The sequence below is a fragment of the Tympanuchus pallidicinctus genome, unplaced genomic scaffold (genome assembly GCF_026119805.1).
Source record: "Tympanuchus pallidicinctus isolate F22 unplaced genomic scaffold, pur_lepc_1.0 scaffold8, whole genome shotgun sequence".
NCBI lineage: Eukaryota > Metazoa > Chordata > Aves > Galliformes > Phasianidae > Tympanuchus > Tympanuchus pallidicinctus.
The window spans coordinates 10,403,654-10,423,804 of NW_026294802.1; the positions used below are offsets into that span (position 1 = coordinate 10,403,654).

At 41.2% G+C, this 20,151-nt stretch overlaps 1 long non-coding RNA gene across 1 annotated transcript; it reads left to right on the forward strand.

Annotated features, from left to right (window-relative positions):
* Nucleotides 1-8: 8 nt before the first annotated feature.
* On the forward strand, nucleotides 9-19,228 carry LOC128073555 (uncharacterized). Its single transcript, XR_008202756.1, has 5 exons — nucleotides 9-1,232; nucleotides 3,692-3,800; nucleotides 6,687-6,803; nucleotides 14,750-14,843; nucleotides 18,861-19,228. It is a non-coding gene; the product is annotated as an uncharacterized LOC128073555 (long non-coding RNA).
* Nucleotides 19,229-20,151: the final 923 nt, after the last annotated feature.

Sequence of the window (20,151 nt, forward strand, 5' to 3'; positions counted from 1 at the left end):
TAAGGAAAAACAAATAATTCCTGATATAATTCCCAGCCTAAATGCAACTGCATGGATCTTCTTGTGAGTTTTCCCACCATGTCTGTAGCCAGGCCTGGAGCAGGACTTGCAGCCAACTGTGCAAGCTGACCACAGCTCCACACATCATGGACAACACTTTTTCAGCTTGCAGCAGGCTGCTTTGCATTTGTTGGAGTTAATACCAACTGTGCCCACCTTATGGGTTGAACAGCTGCCAGCACACCTGTATGGAAGGCCCTAAAAATGGCTCACTTGCATGTTTTTTTTTTGTTGGTTTTGAGCAAAATTCTGAGCCCTTCAAAAGGACGTGGAGTAAGTTTTTCATACACACATTTCATACAGATGAGTCTCTTCTGACTCTAAGGGCAACTGTTTCAATCTTACTGCTCCCAAAATGTTCAGACAAGGCCAGCCTGAGAAAAAACTCCAACATCACAAAAATCCAGACTTACCCTTAACAAAGTGTGCAAATGCTGTGGCCAAGCTCTGTTTGTAAGGAAAGATTTGGACAAAAGGCTCGTTCCCTTCCCCTCTGCCCAGGAAAAGGATCAATGACAGAGGTAATTAAGAGATATTTTGGTTTTTCCTGCATGTCCAACCGTGGATCTGTTAGCATCAGAGGTTTTTCTTCCTGCATTCACACCCTCTGGCTGACAAATTGGCATGCATCATTGCAGAGAAGCAAGCAGCTCCTGCTGGTGCAGAGACCTGAGCATGTTGATGGGGCGATGGGGCTGGGCCACTCTGGGGCCTTCACTCGCATGCAGTTGCAGCTGTGGGTGGAGAAAATCCATTTCACACAAGTGGCAATGACAGGAGAGATCTCAACATGCTCCCGGCTGTGTGTTGGTTATCAGGTCCATCAGGCCCCAGTGTGGGACTGCAATGTCTTGAACACCAGTTGGACAATAGCAGCCAAGGCCTTGCCATGAGGTCGCCATGGAGATCAGCATCAGTGAGGCCACTTCTTTCTGGAAATATTTCCTTTCCTAAAGTGCTTTGAAGGAGAAGATCTGGTGGCATTCCCCAGAGACCAAGAGGTCAACAGGTGGCACCGAGTGAAGACTGGAGAGACAAAGTTTATCTCCTCTCCAGAGAAGCCTGCTAAATAAGGTGGTGTGTGGGGGGAAGAGCACCACAAGAGGATGCAGAGAGCGCATGGAGGGAGAAAAGAAGCAAAGAAACAGCAGAGAGTGTAAGGAGGTCTGAAGGTATGTGGCTGAACTTGTGTTTTGTGTGGGAAAATGGGGAAATTAGGGGCATAACCTGGCCCTCTGTGTTTGTAAAAGGGGCTGTAGATTTTCATTAGGCTTTTAGGGGCAGATGCCAGGGAAGGGATGTGGGACAGACGCTGGAAAAACTGACTGCAGCAGCAGCCACCTCAGGGTATTTGCAAACTCTGCAACTTCTTCCTTTGACATCAACCATTGCCAGGAAATTCCTGGGCACTGTTTCACCAGTGAACACATTTCAGGTGTGCAGAGTTGGGGATTTACAGGCTGACAGCTCAACTGTGATTAAAGTGGCAGACTGGCTTTCTGGAGAGGTAAAAGGAACCAGACATAGGGAAGTGGAAGCTTTGTGCTGCAAAAGCCCTCACTGCACAGGGACTGGCAGGTTTCTTATGCTGTGAAAGCAGATGTGAGGTTAAGTCAAGAGTCTTGGAGGTTTGTTGGGAGAGTTTATGCAGAAGAGATTGAAATCTTATCTCCACCTGGACTTGGCATGCAGTGTACCTCATCCAATGGATTGCAGGGAAACGTTCAAAAATCTGTGGGTATCTCTTGAAATGAGCAATTAAGAGAAAGCAGAATGCTTTGTGGATGTTTAGAAATTGTGACAGGTCTGAGGTGCTTGGAAGGGAAACACCCTATTGAGAAACAAGATCTGATTTTGACTGCTTAACTGATAGTAAGTGATGTGAGCAACTCTGAAGTTAGGCCACTTGGAGAATACTGTAGGTGCTCAGGGCAGTAGACTGTGAAAGGTCTCTGTGCTCCTCCCTTGCCTTGGGATGCTACTTAAGGGCTAAAATGTTGAGAAGTGAATAGATAGCAAGAGCTGTTGGAAGAGGCAGACCAAAGGCTTACCAGCTAGGAGTGGGAACCTTGCAAGGAGGAAGGCAGAGATCTGGTCCTGCTTGTGATGGGAGCTAAGAAGGATTGTAGACTCTGGGAACAAGCAAATGAAACCTTCTGGGCAAGAAAGGAGAGTTTCACCATCCCTTTCCTGTATATGTGTAAGGGAGGCAAATTAGAAGAAGCTTAGAGCTATATTAGTGGGTGAATATCTCTACATGGTGAAGATGAAGCTGGTGAAGGTTATGGAGCGTAAGTTTTATGAAGAGCAAATGAGGGAGCTGGGATTATACACTGTGGAGGAGACTCAGGGGAGATCTTAGTGCTCTCTACAAGGACTCAAAAGGAGGTGGTGGTGAGGTGGGAGTCAGCCTATTCTTCCAGGTAACAGTGATATAACGAGAGGTAGTGGCCTCAAGCTGTGCCAGGTAAGGTTCGGTTCATATATTAGGAAACATTTCTTCTCAGAAAGAGTAGTGGTACACTGGAACAGGCTGCTCAGGGAGGTGGAGTAACTGTCCCTGGAGGTGTTCAAGAAACATGTAGACATGGTGCTTTAGGGACATGGTTTAGTGGGCGATATTGATGGTAGGAAGATGGTTGACTAGATGGATGATATTAGAGGTCTTTTCCAACCTTAATGATCCTGTGATACTATGACTCCATCTCTCCTTCTGAGCATGCAATGGCTCAAGGTGATTGTGTAATGTCTGTGTTCAGTTTCCTTACAAACACGTGTACTTGGAAAGTACTAAAAAGGAGGTTATTCCAGCCTAGGTATGTTACTAAGACCCAGCAACAGCGAAGTTGCAGGCATCAGCATGCACATGTGTTGAGTTCCCCACTAGAGGGCAGCGTTGCTCCAGCCCTGGTTGGGTTACTCTCCTGCTGCTGGGCACAGCTCTGCAAGTTGTATTGGATGGGTACGTTGAGAGAGGAAAAATGATCGCACAGCATCGATTTTCTCATTGCAGCTGAGGAATAGCAACATTCAGAAAAAAAGAGATTATTTTATGGGGGAAAAAATCTGCTAAAATGGAAAACTTTACATTTCACCTCCCTTGCACACAAAGTAAAAGTGAATTTATTCATGAAGGGCAGATCTTCTTTTATTCAAGGGTCACCCATAGCATGAGAAAATTAGAGTTCATTATTTCATATGCTTTCTATCAGAACATTTAAAATATCTGTCCCACAAGCTGAGCACTGTGTTAATCTCTATGCCTAATGTGAGGCACTTAGTCCTGACTAATGAGAGATGCAGGTCACATCAAGTATAATTTAGCCCAGCTGGGGTCTGGTCCACTGATAGCAACATGGTCTACTGGCTCTAATTTAGGCCCTGAATGAAGGTAGCCCAACAAAAGAGTGCACCACTTAAAAGGTTGGCTAACAAAAGTTTAAAAAAAAAAAAAGAAAAAAAGTACCCAAACCTTGTGGCTGGTTGTGGATGAGTCTGAACTGGCCAGGATTGCAGCCGGCTGCTGATCCCACATGCTGCGAACTGGCAAAGTTACTCCTCCCAAGTGGCCAGTGAAGTATATTCAGTGTACAGTCAATGTTTCCTTTACAGTCCATGTCTCCTTCTCCAGGGGTTGAAATGTCAGGAAGAAATGACGTTTTTCTGCAGAGAGAAAAGCAAGAGCTGTGCTGAGTGCAGGATGGGTCCCCTTAAAGCAGCCCCTCTACCTTCTGAGGGTGGTAAGTCCAGAAAGATGTGTATCTGCCTTACTGCTTCACAGACCATTACTCAGATGTGTGCTGGGGTCCAATTATCCACTACCGTCACTAGCAATAATAAAAAAGAATTGAGGGGGATTCCTAAAAGCACCAATGTGCCTTAATGACTCTGGTTGGCTTTCTCTGGACCCCCACCTGCGCTGTGAGCCCAGGCACATATTTCAGCCCAGCCTAGAGCCTGCTGCCTTGGTACTGAGCTGGGCTACTGCTGAGTCTGTCTCCAGCCCCACCAGGGCCATTCTGTGGCCTTGACCTGTCTGCTCCTGGCTCTGGATACCCTGATATTGGCTTGACCTTTGCTATGCCACCAAGGAAGCCTGTTGCCTGCCTTGCCTCCCCGTGTTCAGCCCTATGTGGCTGCAACCCTTGGTAAGTGCCAGCCTGTGCAGGGCTAGTACTGACACTTGGCTTGTCCCCTGTCCAGAGGCAGCCCTTGTCTATTGGCAAGATGCTGGTTTTGTCCAACCTATGTCCCACTGATGTCTGGGTGGTTATGTCCCCTATTAGCTTATTAGGCCTTCCTTGCTGACATTTCACTGGCTGTTTCAGCTCTGGTATCTATGCACTAATTTTACCTGCTGTAATATGAGCCTTCTGCCAATGGAGAAGGGATAAAAATAAGGTTGTTGTCCTCCTGTTGTGCATGGATATGAGTGTTACATAGAAATGGGTCCTGTTCCATAGTAGTGCTTTTCCTTTTTGGGCTTTGCAGTCATAGGGCACAATCAAGCAATGGATTGGGCTGTGGTGCTTTTGAAGGGAGTTGGTATTTTCATTGCTCTATCTTAGCTTGTAGTAACACTTCCTTAGGAAGTGCTCTGGCATGCCAGAGCCAATGGGCTCACTTAGCAAGCCAGCAGCAAGCTAGCAGAACACCAGGAAAAACAAATGTGTTCATGAGCATGGTGTCTTCACAGCAGGCTCATTTTTCTCTCCTGGAAGACAGACCATAAATCACTGTAAAGCATCTTGTGCTTTTGGCCATGGATACCTCTCCATAATTAACTAACGTGCATTGCTGTTTCATTTCTCACAGACAGATACTTATGGCCCATTCTTCATTTGGGCTAGATTTAAAATGAAACAAAAAAAATGAAACAAAAGCCAAGGTTCTTTGACCCACTCAGCTCTCCTTGGTAGCCAAGGAGTGTTTCTCCTTCAGACACTTCCCATCACCTCTGACATCTAATCTCTTTAAGAGACTGGGTTATTTCAGGCAGCTTTCAGCATAAATTCAGCGTTATTAGAGAAAATAAATATGCCGCCAGGAGAATTCCATACTCTGAAGCAGAAAAAAGAATGAACATAAATGTTTGAGGGGATACTTTTATGTCAGTAAAAAAAAGTTCCAGAAAGTGGTTCTTATAGCATCAGCACAGATTAAAGAAGAAGTGTATCATTCTTCTTGGTCTGTTTTAAAGCTATCAAGGGGAATGGGTGACCAGGCTTATAGAGCTTCAGTGCATACCTTTCAGTGCACGAAAAGCTGTGTCACTGCAAAGCCTTCCCAAGCACTTCAGATACATTTCAGAATCCTGCACTGCCAGTCACAGATTTTATTCCAGTCGCTCTTAAGAGTGATTTATGCACACAGAGTGCTACACATCCCAGGGTGCTTTGAGAAATTGCAGTTACTCACATCGCTCAATCAATCAGTTGCCATGCTGTGAAGGACTTGGCCTAACATGCATTTTCAGTGCATCAAGAAACCCAGAAGTGCAACAAAAATAACTCTCCAAGAGGAAAATACTGTCGGCTCAGTTCTCTTGCTGGGCTGAGAGACAGAGAGAATAACAGATGGCAGCTGTGTTGCCCAGTGATGTGTTGGAGGATGTTTAGATAACTTTGAATGCACATAGCTGCGCAGGATGGATAGCATTAGGCAGTGATACCCAGCAGATGAAGAAACAAAACCTTTTTTTGGAGTAGATGAAGTTTGGTAACCCTTAGTAAATGCCAAGACTAGCAGTAATTTCTCTAGTATGTCTACTCTAATGTAGACATCACAAGACTTGTTTCACGTATGCTGTCCTATTGCAATGAAAGGAATGATGCCTGACTACAGCAAGAGGAGACCTGGTCCTGCCTTTGTCAGACAAACGGTCAGATTTATCTGAAAAGCAGCATAGTTCAGAAAATGCTCAGTATACTTTGAATTTGTTCATCAATGTGGGTTTTTTTTCATTGTTTTTATTTCCGTTTTTCCCATCTAATAGGCTGAAAAACCTGCTTGGAGCTGGTTGTTTTTCTTTTTTTTTTTTTTGTGCTATGGGCATGAGAAATTACTCTCTCCTATGTAGATATCTACTGTCTAATGAAGGAAAAGCTTCTGCTGCTAACTAGAAGACATCATGGAGATGATAGATTAAGGTCTTTCCTACAATGAGATCGTCAAAGACTCAGTTCCTCACAGACATAAAAAGGCCTTTTTTTTCCACTCCAGTAAAGAAATGTGAATATGACACACTTTTGTTCCTCAACAGTCTTGAGGGAAATAGCAAAGGCTCTGTGCCTAGTGACTGAGCCCATCCCATGTACGTTAGTCTTTCTTTAAAATCTTGCTGAGATAATAGGTCTAGTGTCATGATGGTGATAATTCCTTTGCTGACAAGCTCTGCACTGGAGCAGTAGCTCAGCTTTAACTACTGGAGCTAAGAATTCCTGCTGAGATTTACCAGCTGTACCCTGGGTTACATCCCTACATTGTCCTGCCATTTGGCCACTGTGTTTTCCTGCTTCTGCCAATGCTGTGATTGTAGGAATGGAGAACTTTTACTCTTGAAATATCTGAGACCTGTTGCAAAGCCCGTTAAAACTGATGCAGCTTTCTTTTATGGATTTCACTAGGTTTGGCTCAAGTCCTCAGCAACATTGCTCTTGCTTAATGTGAAACTTGGAAGCAACCCTGGGTAAACAAGCCAGGCTAATATTTTACAGGCTGATCGTAACTACTTGAAGGAGAAGGTAAGATGTGAGGTGGGTGAACGAGGAAAAAATATTAACAATCTTTATCTTAAAAAGTTTTATCCAAGCAACATCAGGCTAGATTTGACTTTGGTGAAATATATATCTAATCTTCTATGAGTATGTCAGTTTTACACTAAAATTCATGAATGAGTGCCAAATTTCAGCTCTGAAAGAGAGAGGCTTTCAGCCTGTGGCAAAGCCCAGCTCAGATTTACGCATAGGCAAGGGAGAGGCAAGAACAGAAGATACTGCATGGCCTCGTGAGTTGATCTCAGGCTCCTGGAGAGCCAGGCCTGAAGCTAAGGGAGAGATGCAAATAACTAAAGCAGTGCTGTATGACATGGACATGGGTGATGGATACGCCCATCCTTCTGGTGATAAAATTGGGTGCTGCCTGTGCTTCTGAGATGTCTATTCCAGATGGAAATGTCCTGCTTCCAGCCTCAACCATAGTGACTTTAGTTGTTCTGCTTTGTTGTGCTCTTTTGTGCTCTTCTCAGGAGTCGCTGACCAGTACACTTCTAAACTCTTTTTTTGCTAAACACACTTTGAATAAAAGAGTAATTAGAAATCCTATGCTGTTTTCTGAAAGCAGGTGGTACCCATCTTCATTGGAGATGGGATCCTAAAGCAGCAGCGTGACTTTTTATGGCTGTTTCTGTGTTTGCATTGATCTGCTGAGTACCATGATCACACTAAAATGAAGCTATAATGCCAGAAATTTGGTTAAGAGGGACCACCCTGAATTTTAATAACAATTTTGAATAACATCTTGGCATTTCACTAGCTTCTTGGCTGCAGTTGGATTTGTGCTGTTATTTCAGTAAAAAAAAGTGCTCCCACTGTCTTTCAAATGTAAAGTATATGTCATATTTTTACAAAGAGATCTTTTAAAATCTGCAGCATACCATGTGGGAAATATTCAGGGTCATGATAGAGCACTTAGCATAAAACCTTGGGAGATGAATTCATTAGCATGCTAGCGAGTGATGTAATTTTGCTGATATTAAGACCTGATTAAAAGGCCCAGCCTTTATATGAATCATTATGTTTTTGGAGGGGTGGGTGGGGAGGAATAATTCTTCAGTGTTTGTACTCGTGCAGTCATGCTTATTGCATTTGACTCTTTTCAAGCTGGACTGGTCTTAGCCGTATCTTTGCCATTCTATGTTTCTTTTGTAAATTAAGCTACTGCAGTATTTCACAATTTGCAGACCAGATTCAATCCTTATGAAATGAACAGCTACTTTGCAGATAGCAAAAGTTGTGGAAAGTGATACAGCTTCTCTACTTGTAGAGACAATTTTTTTTTGAGTCTGCTGCACTGCTGAGCCAGAGGAACATATCAGAATTCCTCCTTCTCCTCTTTATGTTGGAATGTGTTGCCGTTGTGACATCTTAGTAGGCAAATCTTGCAGTATTGAACCTTAGAAGGGTAACACTTTTAAAATGTATTGAAAAATCAGGGTCATGATTTTTCCCTGCATTCATGTGGAAACCTGCAAGAAATCAAATACAGGGAGGCAGTTTTAGAAGAGAAAGAAGGAAGAGAGATGTAGATGATAACGGAATATGAAATACTGGCACCAGTGTTGAATTTACTTCTTCTCTACTCTTGGACTGTTGTTTAGATGCTGCTAACTTTGGTATGTAGCCTGTGTATGAAAGAGCACTTGCTCGTGAGAACCATTCCAATTAATGGATCCAAGTTGTTTCATGCAAGAAAGGGCCGGAGAATTGCTTTCTATTTATGTTAAATTAGAGTGGACATGAAATAGCAGAGTGAGCTCTCAAAAAGGTTGAAACTTTAGCAAAAATTTGTTCTCAAGAAGCTTGATCCAAAGCTCATAGAAGACAATTGTTTCACTAACTTCAATGACCTTTGGATCACACTCCAAGTTCTGTGCTAAAGCTGGTGTATGTTTTATTTTATTTTCTTGTGTTTGCACTACTGTTTCTGTCCAAAAGCAACTGTTAGACAATTTGAGCAATTAGAGTGAGTGAAACTTTGCTGTGAATAAGCCACCAATAGAAATGTGCTAATGGCACCCAGGGATCGTGTATTAATAGGGACTAATTAATGGGCCTGATTTGATGCCACAAAGGGAACACTGCTACTATTTGTGCTCTGACACAAGTTAAATGTTAATGAGTCCCCAGAGGTGTCTGAAATGGGGTCCCAATTAATGTAACCACATGCATGGCTTAGCCATTTGCATATACCTAAGTGATATTTGAGGCTAGTGAATCTTACTTTTACTTGCTGATTATGAGTAGGAAAAACCCTTAATAAGACAAGGTATTGGTGCTCCTGATATTGATCACTCCTAATATTTTGGTATATACCACACTTATACTGTGCGGGAGGATGGAGTCCCATCATACCTCTAAAAATCTTGTTTAATATGAACTACCTGCATGGTGACAGAAATCCTTGAGGCTTTGTGTGTTACACTGCAGGAATCAACTGGTGTTTTGTGTACTGTTACCAGAACTGGGGATTGCACTGCCAAGTTCTCTGTGCCAGAGTTGATTCTCTCTCTGCACAAGTTGATTGTGGATCAGCCGTGCTGAGGAGCATGCTACAGAGATTTCTGTTCCTGGAATGCAGCATTATAGGCCTATGCAGATTGGTGTGCCTAAGTATAGCACTGCATTGCACAGCATGGATTTACTCAGTCTATGCACATGAAGGCATCTACCTCCATCTGATGAGTCTCTACAAGTAGTAAATATTACCTCAATTCAAAGACTACATCTCTGTGTTAAACTCAGTACAGGCACAGATATCCCCCAAAAGTGCTTACAGTCATCATAAACATTAGTTTGAATCTAGATGTAGCTGAATATCATTTCTGTCTTAGATCAGATCTTTGCACAACACACTTAATCATTTCAATCACTCTTAGCCTAGAAGGAACTGAGAGTACTTTGGAGGAAACTCATACATCTACTGGCACTTCTTCAATCCTGTTGGCATGGGACCTCTTCCAAATAGGCTGTTGTTTGCTCCCTGAAGGTCTCCAATCATGGACTATGTCAACAAAGTCAGCTCTGTGCAGTGATAGATCACTGCATCTAAAGAGTTGGTTCTCAGTTCCTAGTACAAATCTGGTGTGGTAACAGGTTTTTGCACAGACTTCGTTCTAGGAGACATTCTGCATCAAGTTCTGGATCCAAAGGGACCCATTACCATTTACAGACTTGCTTTTGTTTCCCTGGCATGTGTGGTTGTGGGACTGCTTAAATATACGTATTACCAAATCTACTAAGATGGCTTGTGGAGGTGAAGAAAGGGAGCAAATGATCTGCTTCGTGAGAACTCTTCAAGGCTATTTGTTCTGTCAGGGCCTACTTGTGGCAATGACTCTGTGTTACCTCATGCTGCAAAGGTCTGTGCTCAAAGCTAGATTTCAGGCAGGTCTAAGGTGAAGCCAGAGCAGCAACTGCCTCTATCATCCCTACAAATTCTCCGTTTACCTTGGTTATCTAGCTGACTAATTTGCTTGTTATTGCTGTCACCTTTGCTAATGCTCCCTGGTTCGGGGAGAGGCACACCTAGGCTGTGTGGTACCCTGCAGGGAAGAGAAAAAGCACTGATGAGCCTCTGCTTTTATTCTGTGTTGTTCATCTATCAGATTTGGGAACAGAGATAGACAGCTGACTTGAGACACAGATAATGCAGATTTATATGTTGATACATACTGAAGATGTGTTCCATAGTATTTCCATTTGAATATTTCCCTTCTGAATACTGGAGACACCAAAGCTGCCATAAAACATACCTTCCTTCTAAATCATGTTTTTCAAACAAGAGTGTGAAGGTTTTGAAGCTTTATAGCTGTACCTGGAATGTAACTGTAGGATCTCTTTGTAATTTTAAGATTTGTTTATCCCATGTTTGGATTCACCTTGCCTGAAGCTGTTGTATTTGTCTAACTTCAAGGTTTGTGCTGTGGCTTCAGGCTCCCAGTACACAAGGTACAAGCATATATGTATGTACCACTGCTGGCAAATGCTTGGAGGTAACATAGCTCACAAATCCTATGACCCAGTAGTTGCTGTATGGGTTTTATTTCAAAGCCTTTAATTCACAGCCACATCTTCTCTTTGTTGTTTGTTTTGAAATGGATCCTCTCAAACTCTCAGACTGGAAGGCTGCCCAAAAGCCTGTGACATACACAGAGTTGATCTTCTAACAGTTGGTCCACATAATTTTGGTGATGTGCTCATGACGACTTTGGCTTTCCTAAGCAGAGCATTGTGCAAGCAGCTATGTGTCAGTGCATTCACTTATTCAGATCTCTGAACTACTTTACTTTTTTTTTTTTTTTTTTGAAAAGAAACAGCAACCAAGGATTATTATAATGCCAGTCATTTGCAACCACAAATATTACAAAAGCAAGGCTGACAAACTGGGGGAGAATGCAGTAGAAATAGTAAAAACTTTCAAAATTAAAACCAGCAGATTTGAGGCAAAGACAACTGGAAATATGTGCCTATTGATAAGAGCCAGGAGCAAGAAATACATGTCTGCAATACGTATATGTTATAAAAAGTATAAAGATTGATTCAATATAATTCTAACTTCAAAATCCTTCAATTGACTGCATCTTGGGATTGTTATGAGAAAAACAAACATTTTCTATCTTCAAACATGAAGTGAATGAGCTAGTCCCTATGGGCTCTTAAAGTATGAGAGACAAAGGAGTTCCTAGAAAGGGAGAGCTGAATTGTGTGGATGATTCCTGTGCTGGATCAGTCTCTTGGAGGAACTTGTCTTATTTAGGGGTAGATGGCAATGAGCACTGCTAAGCACTGAATGGAGTGCTGAAAGTTAGTTGTTGCACACGCTGCTTCCCTCTCTGTGACACAGTCAGCTACTGCTTGTTTCTCTGCATAAGCTCAGAGTTTTACCAGTTTGGGGAAAGAAAAGAGATGGAGCAGCTTGACTGCCAGCATTTAAAATTGTCCTCTGCAGGTGCTTTAAATTCTTCTGAAGGATTCTTATTCTGGATAGGCTAGATTTGCTTTCTGAAATCATAGATCCCCAAAAAAGTGTGTAGAGGTGCATCAACTGAGCCACACCTGGCTTGCTCCTGTTTTGCCAGGTGTAGACACAGTTCAGCTGTGCTTTTCAAACAATGTTTTCTTTCTCTGTTGGATTAGCTTCTAGGACTGATCCACCTGGATGTCAGCTAGACATGTCTGAACTACCCAGTGCCTTTTCAAAACATCATTAATATTGGAAGTGCTTGTCTTTCATAGATACATGCAGTTCAGTATTATATTCATATGTCTTCATATAAACAAGTGATTTCCACCATTAAAATTAAAGCTAAGCAGCTCACAGATTTTTTTGAAAGTCCTGTTTTCCAGGAACTGGAATTTATGAAATTACTTGCATTATTCTTAAACTTTGGTAAATTTGCAGCAAAAGTAGTGCCTGGGTTGCAGCAGGGTAAAAATGTATATTTGTACATGCGTGTTGCTATGATTGCATTACTTTCAAAAAGCAGACCCCACAACAGTGGACCAGGAGACAGCCTGCCAAGTAAGATGGTGACATCACTGTCATTGGAGATACTCCAATCTATAAGGTTTGGGTTGGGATTAATATGGGTAAACACGCTGCTCTTCAAAGGTGTGGAATAAAGAACTGCAGAAAGGTCTTCTTCCAGCTCTAATGCTCCTGTGGAAGGCTGTCTGGAAAGTAGATTAAATGGCAAACAACCCAGTGTACTCATGGTGTTGCTGAAAATAGCAAACGGTGTATGGTTTCAGTTAAAAGCTACATGGAAAGTTGTGTATGCTGGAATTGTGGGATTATGGTTGACAGCAATTGCTCATCCCAATGAGTCTTGAAACATCTCTGTGTTGGAAAAAAAAATAATCTTATACCCTACATAATGTTTAGTGCCTAGCTGTATGTGCCAAGAGTAGGCAAGGTTGTCTGTCCATAAGCATTTTCCAACAAAAGAAGGCAAAACCTTGGGTTGTCTGACTCACATCAGGCTCCTCAAAGGCAAATAAAGTGTGGAGCAAATCCTGTGAACTGTTGTAACTTAGGCTAAGTATGTGTGCAGAAAAGGATTCCAACATTTAGCTGCTCAGGATTTTTATCTGTACAAATTTAAATTGAATTATTAATACATTTTAGAAGAAGGGGAAGATGTGTTGTGACTCCTTTCTGGAATGGCCCCATTTCATCTGAAAGGGTATCCGCTGTGGAAAGGAGAAAGGAAATCCCCTTTCATGTGTCCTGCTTGGCAAAGCTGTGCAGTATAATGTCTCTGGCTTAAAAAGATTTGTGGCAAGCAGATAATTTCTTCAAGGGGAACAAGTAGCCTCTTAAAAGATGCCCTTTATATACCAGAACTCTAAAAAGCCTTGGCAGCACAGCCTTAGCAGCAGATGAAACACAGGCTAAACTGTGTGCTAGCAAAGGAGCCTGAGTTGATTTAAGGAGACAAAGATGAATTCAGGTAAGCCTCGCAGAGGCTTCAAGTCACCAGCATCACTTTTTCTTCTGTTTAAGGCTGTCTTTTATAAGTTGTTTTCTTCACCAGTCTTTCAATGTATGGAAAATGCAAGATATTGCAAAATGTGTGGCCAAATACCATGTATTTGCAACCTTCCTGCAGCAACTGCAGCTGTTCCTTATGCGGAAAAGTGATATATCCTGTTAGCTATGCTAAATCTGATGTAACTAGGGGAAATTCTTCTCAGGCTGCCAGCAGCATATAAATGTCCTGCTCCAAGGAATGAAAGAAAATACAAAAAAGCTGGGAATGCCTCTGGTGATAGCCAAATAATAATAATAATAATTAAAAAAACATTCTCCAAAACATAAGTCCCTTTCATACATGGTTTCCCCTTTCATCACGGGTAGGGTTCAAAACTCCAGTAACAACTGTTCCATCTATTCTAGTGATGTCAGTAGATTTTGCTCATTATTTGTATGATCTGCAGAAGCTGTTTCCCAGCTAATTTCTCTGGAGGTTTCTGAAAATCAAAGTTTTATAAAACTGTGAGCTGACATGATTCTTACTCTTACCTTCCATGCTGGTGCACTGACATTTTCACAGTTTCTTCACCTAACTCAGCTGATAAATCCTCAGTGTATGAGGTACAGTCAAAAAGTGAGCGTTAGGGCAGACAGATGTTGATACTGTGGATAGAAGTACTGTTGAGATAGATCCCAGAGGCTATTATAAATAGGCCCATCAACAATTTGAGTACACAGAGGTAGTGAGTGTGTTCATCAGCTGTTGAGCACTTGAATACCTGATTGGCAATCGAGAGTACAGGAACATGGCAATGTAATTTTTAAAAGGCACTGGAGAATTTCAGCAATTGGATCTTTGTCGGTTCCTTTTGGAAACCCTTTGAAACCTATAAAAAGATGGAATTTTGGCTTTGATCTCAAAGAAATAAATGTGTTTAGAAAAGTTGCTTTCGTTAAAGACTGAACTCCTGTAAAATACAGGAATGGCTGGTTAATTGTTGAAATCACAGTGGGACCAACTTGGATTAATGGCATACTCTCTTCTGTTTTGGTAAATTGAAGTAGACAGAGAGCTATTGGTCCTTCTTTTAGCCTGGGGACACAAGTTTGAATTGCTTTGTCTAGCTGGAATGTACTGTGCATCCGTAGGGATAAAATAGAAGTGAATAGAGAAAAGGGAACTGTACTAAATAAATAATATAATATGGCATGTTTCATAGTGATCACAGTCAAAGGTTTATATATAATGTACAAACTTGGACTATTAAAAAGTGATACTGGAGTGGTATGCTTGCTTGACTCACATTGATGGCATGTTTATCTTCAATGTGTTTCAATGGTTCTGTATTTTAATGCTAATAGACCATTCCTGTGGTTTGCTTTATTATATGGAACCTGAACAGTGTTTTATAAGTCATTTTGGCATGTATTCCAGTTGGACAAGAGAAGCTATTCCAGTTGGATGAGAGAATTGATTGAAAGCTGAAAACCAAAACATATCGGAGAAAATGCCAGCCAGAGAACACAATGTGAGTGATGTTGAAGCCAATATACTATTGCTACAGGGTTAATACTATTACTAGGGGTAATGAATTCTGAATGCTGTTCATTTTTAATCCCTATCTTCTCTGAGCAGTGAAGTGCTTGGGTCAAAGTCATAAAGCGTAAGCATAAAATAGAAGGAGCTTGAAACAGAATATCCTGAGCTAACCCATACATGTATATGCAGAAGAATGAGATAATATATGTAGTTGCTGGAACTATTTGCATATTTGTATGAAGGATTTTATATAATGTTACCAGGAGAGACTTGTTTGATGTCGGCCTTAAGAGCTGGCAAAGCATGGGGGCAGGTTGGCTCTAGTTCAGGAAAGTGTAGCATTAAGCATTCAGGAGGATTTACTTGCATCCTTAAAGTCAAACACATGTTTAAGTGTCCTTCTGGCCTGGGGCCCATTTGTTTAGTACCTTGCAGAACCAACTTCAAAATGGTTGAGTGGGCAGAGGAATATTAGCTAATGTTATCGCAACCAATGCTTGGAAATAGATGTGGTATACTTGCCTTAAGTCCCAGCCTCTTCTTTCTTTCTTTTTCTTTTCCTTTCCTAAGCCAACGACTAATCTAGGACTTTTCCAAATTGCCTGGGGAAACATTGTAGGACTGAGCCCTGTATCTTCATCTTCCAGGCTTATGTAGAGCTCTTGTTGACTTCACTGGGGCAGGGTTTTCCAGTTGGTGTTTAAAGCTTAATCAGAAAGGAATACTTACCCTGCAAAAAGGGAAATATTTTGGTGGCTGTAATTGTCTATTGGCTCAATGAACTTGTTCTCCTTCTGGTGACAGAAGATCAGCTGCTCTGTGGGCCCTTGGGGTGGTGTGCTCTTACACAGCTGGCTCTTGTGGGCCGTAGTGAGCAGTGAGCAGTGACCATGTGGCTGCCACCAGGTTCTGCTGCCCTTGCCTTTCTAGCTGCCACTGCAGCCATACCACAGACACTTGGTTTTACTGTGGCAAATCTACACGTAAACTTAAAAACATTAAAAACTTTCCCAGTGATAGGCAGTTATGTGCTGGGTTCTGTGATCTTGTGAACCTGAAGCCAAAAGTTTACCATTTCTGTTATGGCTAAACAATTATGCAGTGGGATTTTTGTTCTTGTTCTTTTAGTCTAGCGGGAGATTGCTTCCTTTGGTATAACACAATTGCAGTGTTCTCCATGGAATGTTATGTCTGGCAAGAGTGGAAATGATAGAACTGAGGTTTGGAGCACCTTCTATCTTCACAGTGGGGAGGCTGAATTACTGCTAAAGGGAAAAATCTTTATTCATTTATTAATGTATTTTTGTCAGATATAGCCAACCGCAGCTTGTTTTCTCAGACACGTACATGTGGAAATACTCTGTTTTGAATATGCTCTCACATAAAATGTGTATAACACTGCACAAGTACTAATAATCCAACTAAAACCAGCTTCTACTTGCAGTTCTCTCTAGAAGGCCATTTGCTGTTTTATGTTTGAATATAATTTTCCCATTTGCCAAGGGTGTTAAACACAAAACTAATCTAGCTCTGAAAAGCCCAAGCTTTGATTTAATGGTCGAGTGAGCAGAGTATGGATTTGAGAGAGGAAATTGTCTTCAGCTAGTATCTCCTTTGACTTCAGACAGTTCCCATTGGCTCTCAGAGTCTGCATGTTTAAATTGCATGTAATTAATTAGTTTGTGAAATTTTTGATACCAGAATATTTTATAAGAATTCTTGATTTACAGTTTGTCTACTTATTGAAGAGAATCATACTCTTGCTAAGGAAATAAGTCCTAAGTTAACTGTCTTTCATCATGCTGCATAATCACATGTTCTGGCTTTAAAAGTCTAAGGATGTTCCCAGAAGGCTGCATATTAACACAAATGCAGTCCTAAGATAGCTCAAGGGTGGTCAAACCTTGAAGATGTGAGTAGCAAAATGATCACAGATGGAGACTGTGGCTTCATGTGTCCTTGGACTGTTAATCCTCTCCACCAGTTAAGACATCCCATTACCTCAGCCTGCTGCTCTTTACTTGGCCTGTTATTTAATGCAGCCCTGGAGTAATCACCACTTTCATTCATTTGCAAGTCTGTTTGGTGTAACAACTTTGTAAATTCACTTTACAAGATATTTCTAGTCGCTAATACTCCTTTTTATGTGTCCTTTTGCTCAACCCAAGTTTGAGAAGGAAAGCACAATTTTAATTTGTTGATTATTAAGGAGCATAAGAAAGTGAGTTGGCAAGAAAACATGCTAACTTGTGAGTTAGAGCTCCTTGTGGGATCAGCTTGAGCAGTGTTATACCATAATACCAAAATTCATCATGTGCTTTCTCATCCAACTGTCTTCCTCAGCCTCCCTGCAGCCTCGGTGACTCTTCTTCCACACTTTCTCATAACTTTTCTTCTGCAGCCATCTAAGCTGCAAAAGGCTCAGTGCACCGTTTCACACTCCCATGATGCAGAATGGAGATTTGCAAAATATGCTAACCGAAGTAAAGCATGAGTGAAGTTGTGGGGTGAAACCTGTTTCATTTTTATTTTATTGCTTTTTTTTTCTTTTTTTCCTGTTTTTTTTTTTTTCTTCTCCAAAATAGAACTAGAGTATGTTTTTAAAAGTTTACCCACTATTTTTCTCCAGTCAAAACAAGGTAATGAAGTTGCCGTGCATCTAGAAAAGTACTTGACCAACTCACATCAGCATTTCTGATGGTGTTCAGATTTTTCATTTTGTTCTGATCTCTATTTTAAGATTTAGTTATTGAACATTTCTGTAAAGATAAGCTAACGAATTTGATAGAGTCCCAGTTATATCTTTTAAGACTTGTGCGAATAGTATGCTATTCATAATTATTTTTCTGTGTAAGAATAAATCCCAGGCTTGCTGCAATGTTTTTACAGTGTTTTAAATGCAGAAAATGAACCTGTCAATCCAGCATGCTTGGAGAGTCTGTATCTTTGGAGTTCTTGTCATTTCTTCCATCTCCTGAAGCGGCAGGCATGGCCTCTTGGCCTCACTCTCTAAACAACCTAAATGGATTTAAAACAGATTTCAGCATGGTAGTGTGCATTGTTCCTTGCCAGTCAAAAAAACAGAATGATCATGACATAATGCTCTTATCCTGTCTTTGCTTTCTAAGGTCCCTGTGCCTTTCACTTGTTCCTTTTGTGGCACAAACTCTACAGCATGGGTGTCCAACCTTTTGGCTTGCCTGAGCCACACTGAGTGAAAAATTTTCTAGGGCCCATCTACGAAGGTTGCTCTGAAAGTAATGTCTCCTAATTATTTCTGTTGAAACTACAACCGACAGAAATTGCACAATAACACTAATAGAGCAAATTCTCAGCTACAAAACACTCTTTCAACACAGTCGCCACCATTAGCTATGTATTTTCACCACCAATGAACTAGAGTCTGCATGCTACACTCGTAACAATCTTCACCAGTGGAGGTGGATCCATTGTTGGTTTTGCCACTGCTGAAATGGACTGCCCACTGCCTCACTGTGCTCACATCCACTGTTTGGTCTCCATAGATGTTTGGCAAGTGCTGATGAATGTCAGTAAGTGCCTTTTTTTTTTTTTTTTTTTTTGGCATGGAGGAGTTCAACGACACGCATCCCTTTACTTCATACACACTTCCATGTCAGATGCCATTCCGTCAGTCTGTCCCTCTTCTGTCAACTGTCATGCAGCAAGAAAATGTAATGAGATATTTGTGGGAAGGTTCAACCTCTACTGCCATGCCACCAACGTCCATGTCTGACATCATGGGCCAACATCATTAAATAGGAGGCATTACTTTTGAAGCAGCCCTCATAAAATGTATCACATACTTAACATATGTAGGTGACAAAACATAACTTTAATTTTTTTAAAAATTAAAACATAAAAAATTAAGCAACAAAACCACAAAACTAGTGGGGTATGTGACTTTGTTTTTGTGAAACTGATGCCTCAGTCTGGTTCAGTGGCAATGGCTGCAATTCTCAGTGAGCTCTCAATGTGTTTCTTACAGAGTTTTGCTGAAATTTTACTCTCTCTGCACTTCATCCTTGAAAAGAATTTTTCACAGATGTATGTATTGCCAGAAAGCAGTGACATGAGTAAGGTGTGATTGTGAAATGAGGAATATTTCTCTCTGGTAAGAGAAGGCTTATAGAGGTTGGGTAAAGAGACATGGTCAAATTTTGTACTGCAACTGTACATTTTATCTGAAAATTTGCAAGTAATGTATTTATGTTGACTGAGAACAGAAAGCACAGACATTATTTTTTGCTGTTCACAGGACTGTTTAGCCAATCTATCAAAATCCATAAACTTATCTGCCATAACTTGAGTCAGCACTGCACTGCACTCTGCCCTGTCCCGTTTCAGTCCAGTATGTACCAATTACACATGAATGTTTTGTTGTTGTGAGTGATGGGTGTGTGCCTGGGATCAGGCAGGGCAGCTCACTGGGGCAGAGCTGTTGCCATGACGGCAAGGGGCGGCTGCAGAATGAGCTGGGCCAGGCCACTTGCGGCCTGGAGGCTGGGTTGGATGTTCCTGCTGTATGGCAAACTATATGGTTATCTTCAGCTATAGGGACAGTCTTTATTAACACAACTGAAGAGGTAACTGTCCCAAGAAAATGATCAGCAATCAGCTCGAGTTGGTTGTAGAACAAAAAATATCCAAGCTCAATCGTCTGGAAAAGAGCTGAGATGATCAGAGTTTGGGTCTATTAATAAAGTGTTGATGCAGAGGTTCAGAGTACTTCAACACTTAATGAAGGAAGAAAAAGTTGTAACAGAAAATGTTTGCAGAAAATATCACCTTTACCTGAATCTGTTATATCAACTAAAATGAAGCATTAGTTTATCAAGGTGGATTATTGCCCCGGAAGTAAGAAGGCATTCTTATGTTACTTCTATTCAATTTATCTGTATGGCTACATCTCTTCAACTTCCAGTAATTTGCAGTGAAGGGAAGATTTCTGAGAAGAATCTGGGAAAGCTAAGATTAATCCAGAGGTTAAATTCCATTCTTTTTCCTTGTTTGGACATGGCAAAACGCACATTTAATGAGAAGACTGATTTTCACCACAGAGTGGAGGTACAGTTCTATGAACTGAAAGAACTGATATCTCTTGTACCATAGATAAAACTGGCTCTGGTTTGACTTTTTAGTATGTTTATCATGTAGTTTAGAGAAGCAATTCTTGTTTTTTAAACAACAGAAGTTTAAAATGTTAAATCCTAATTGGTGTCATTGGAGTGAATTTGTGTCTTTGCAGTTGGTTGGTTCTGTATGTGCTGGTATAATTG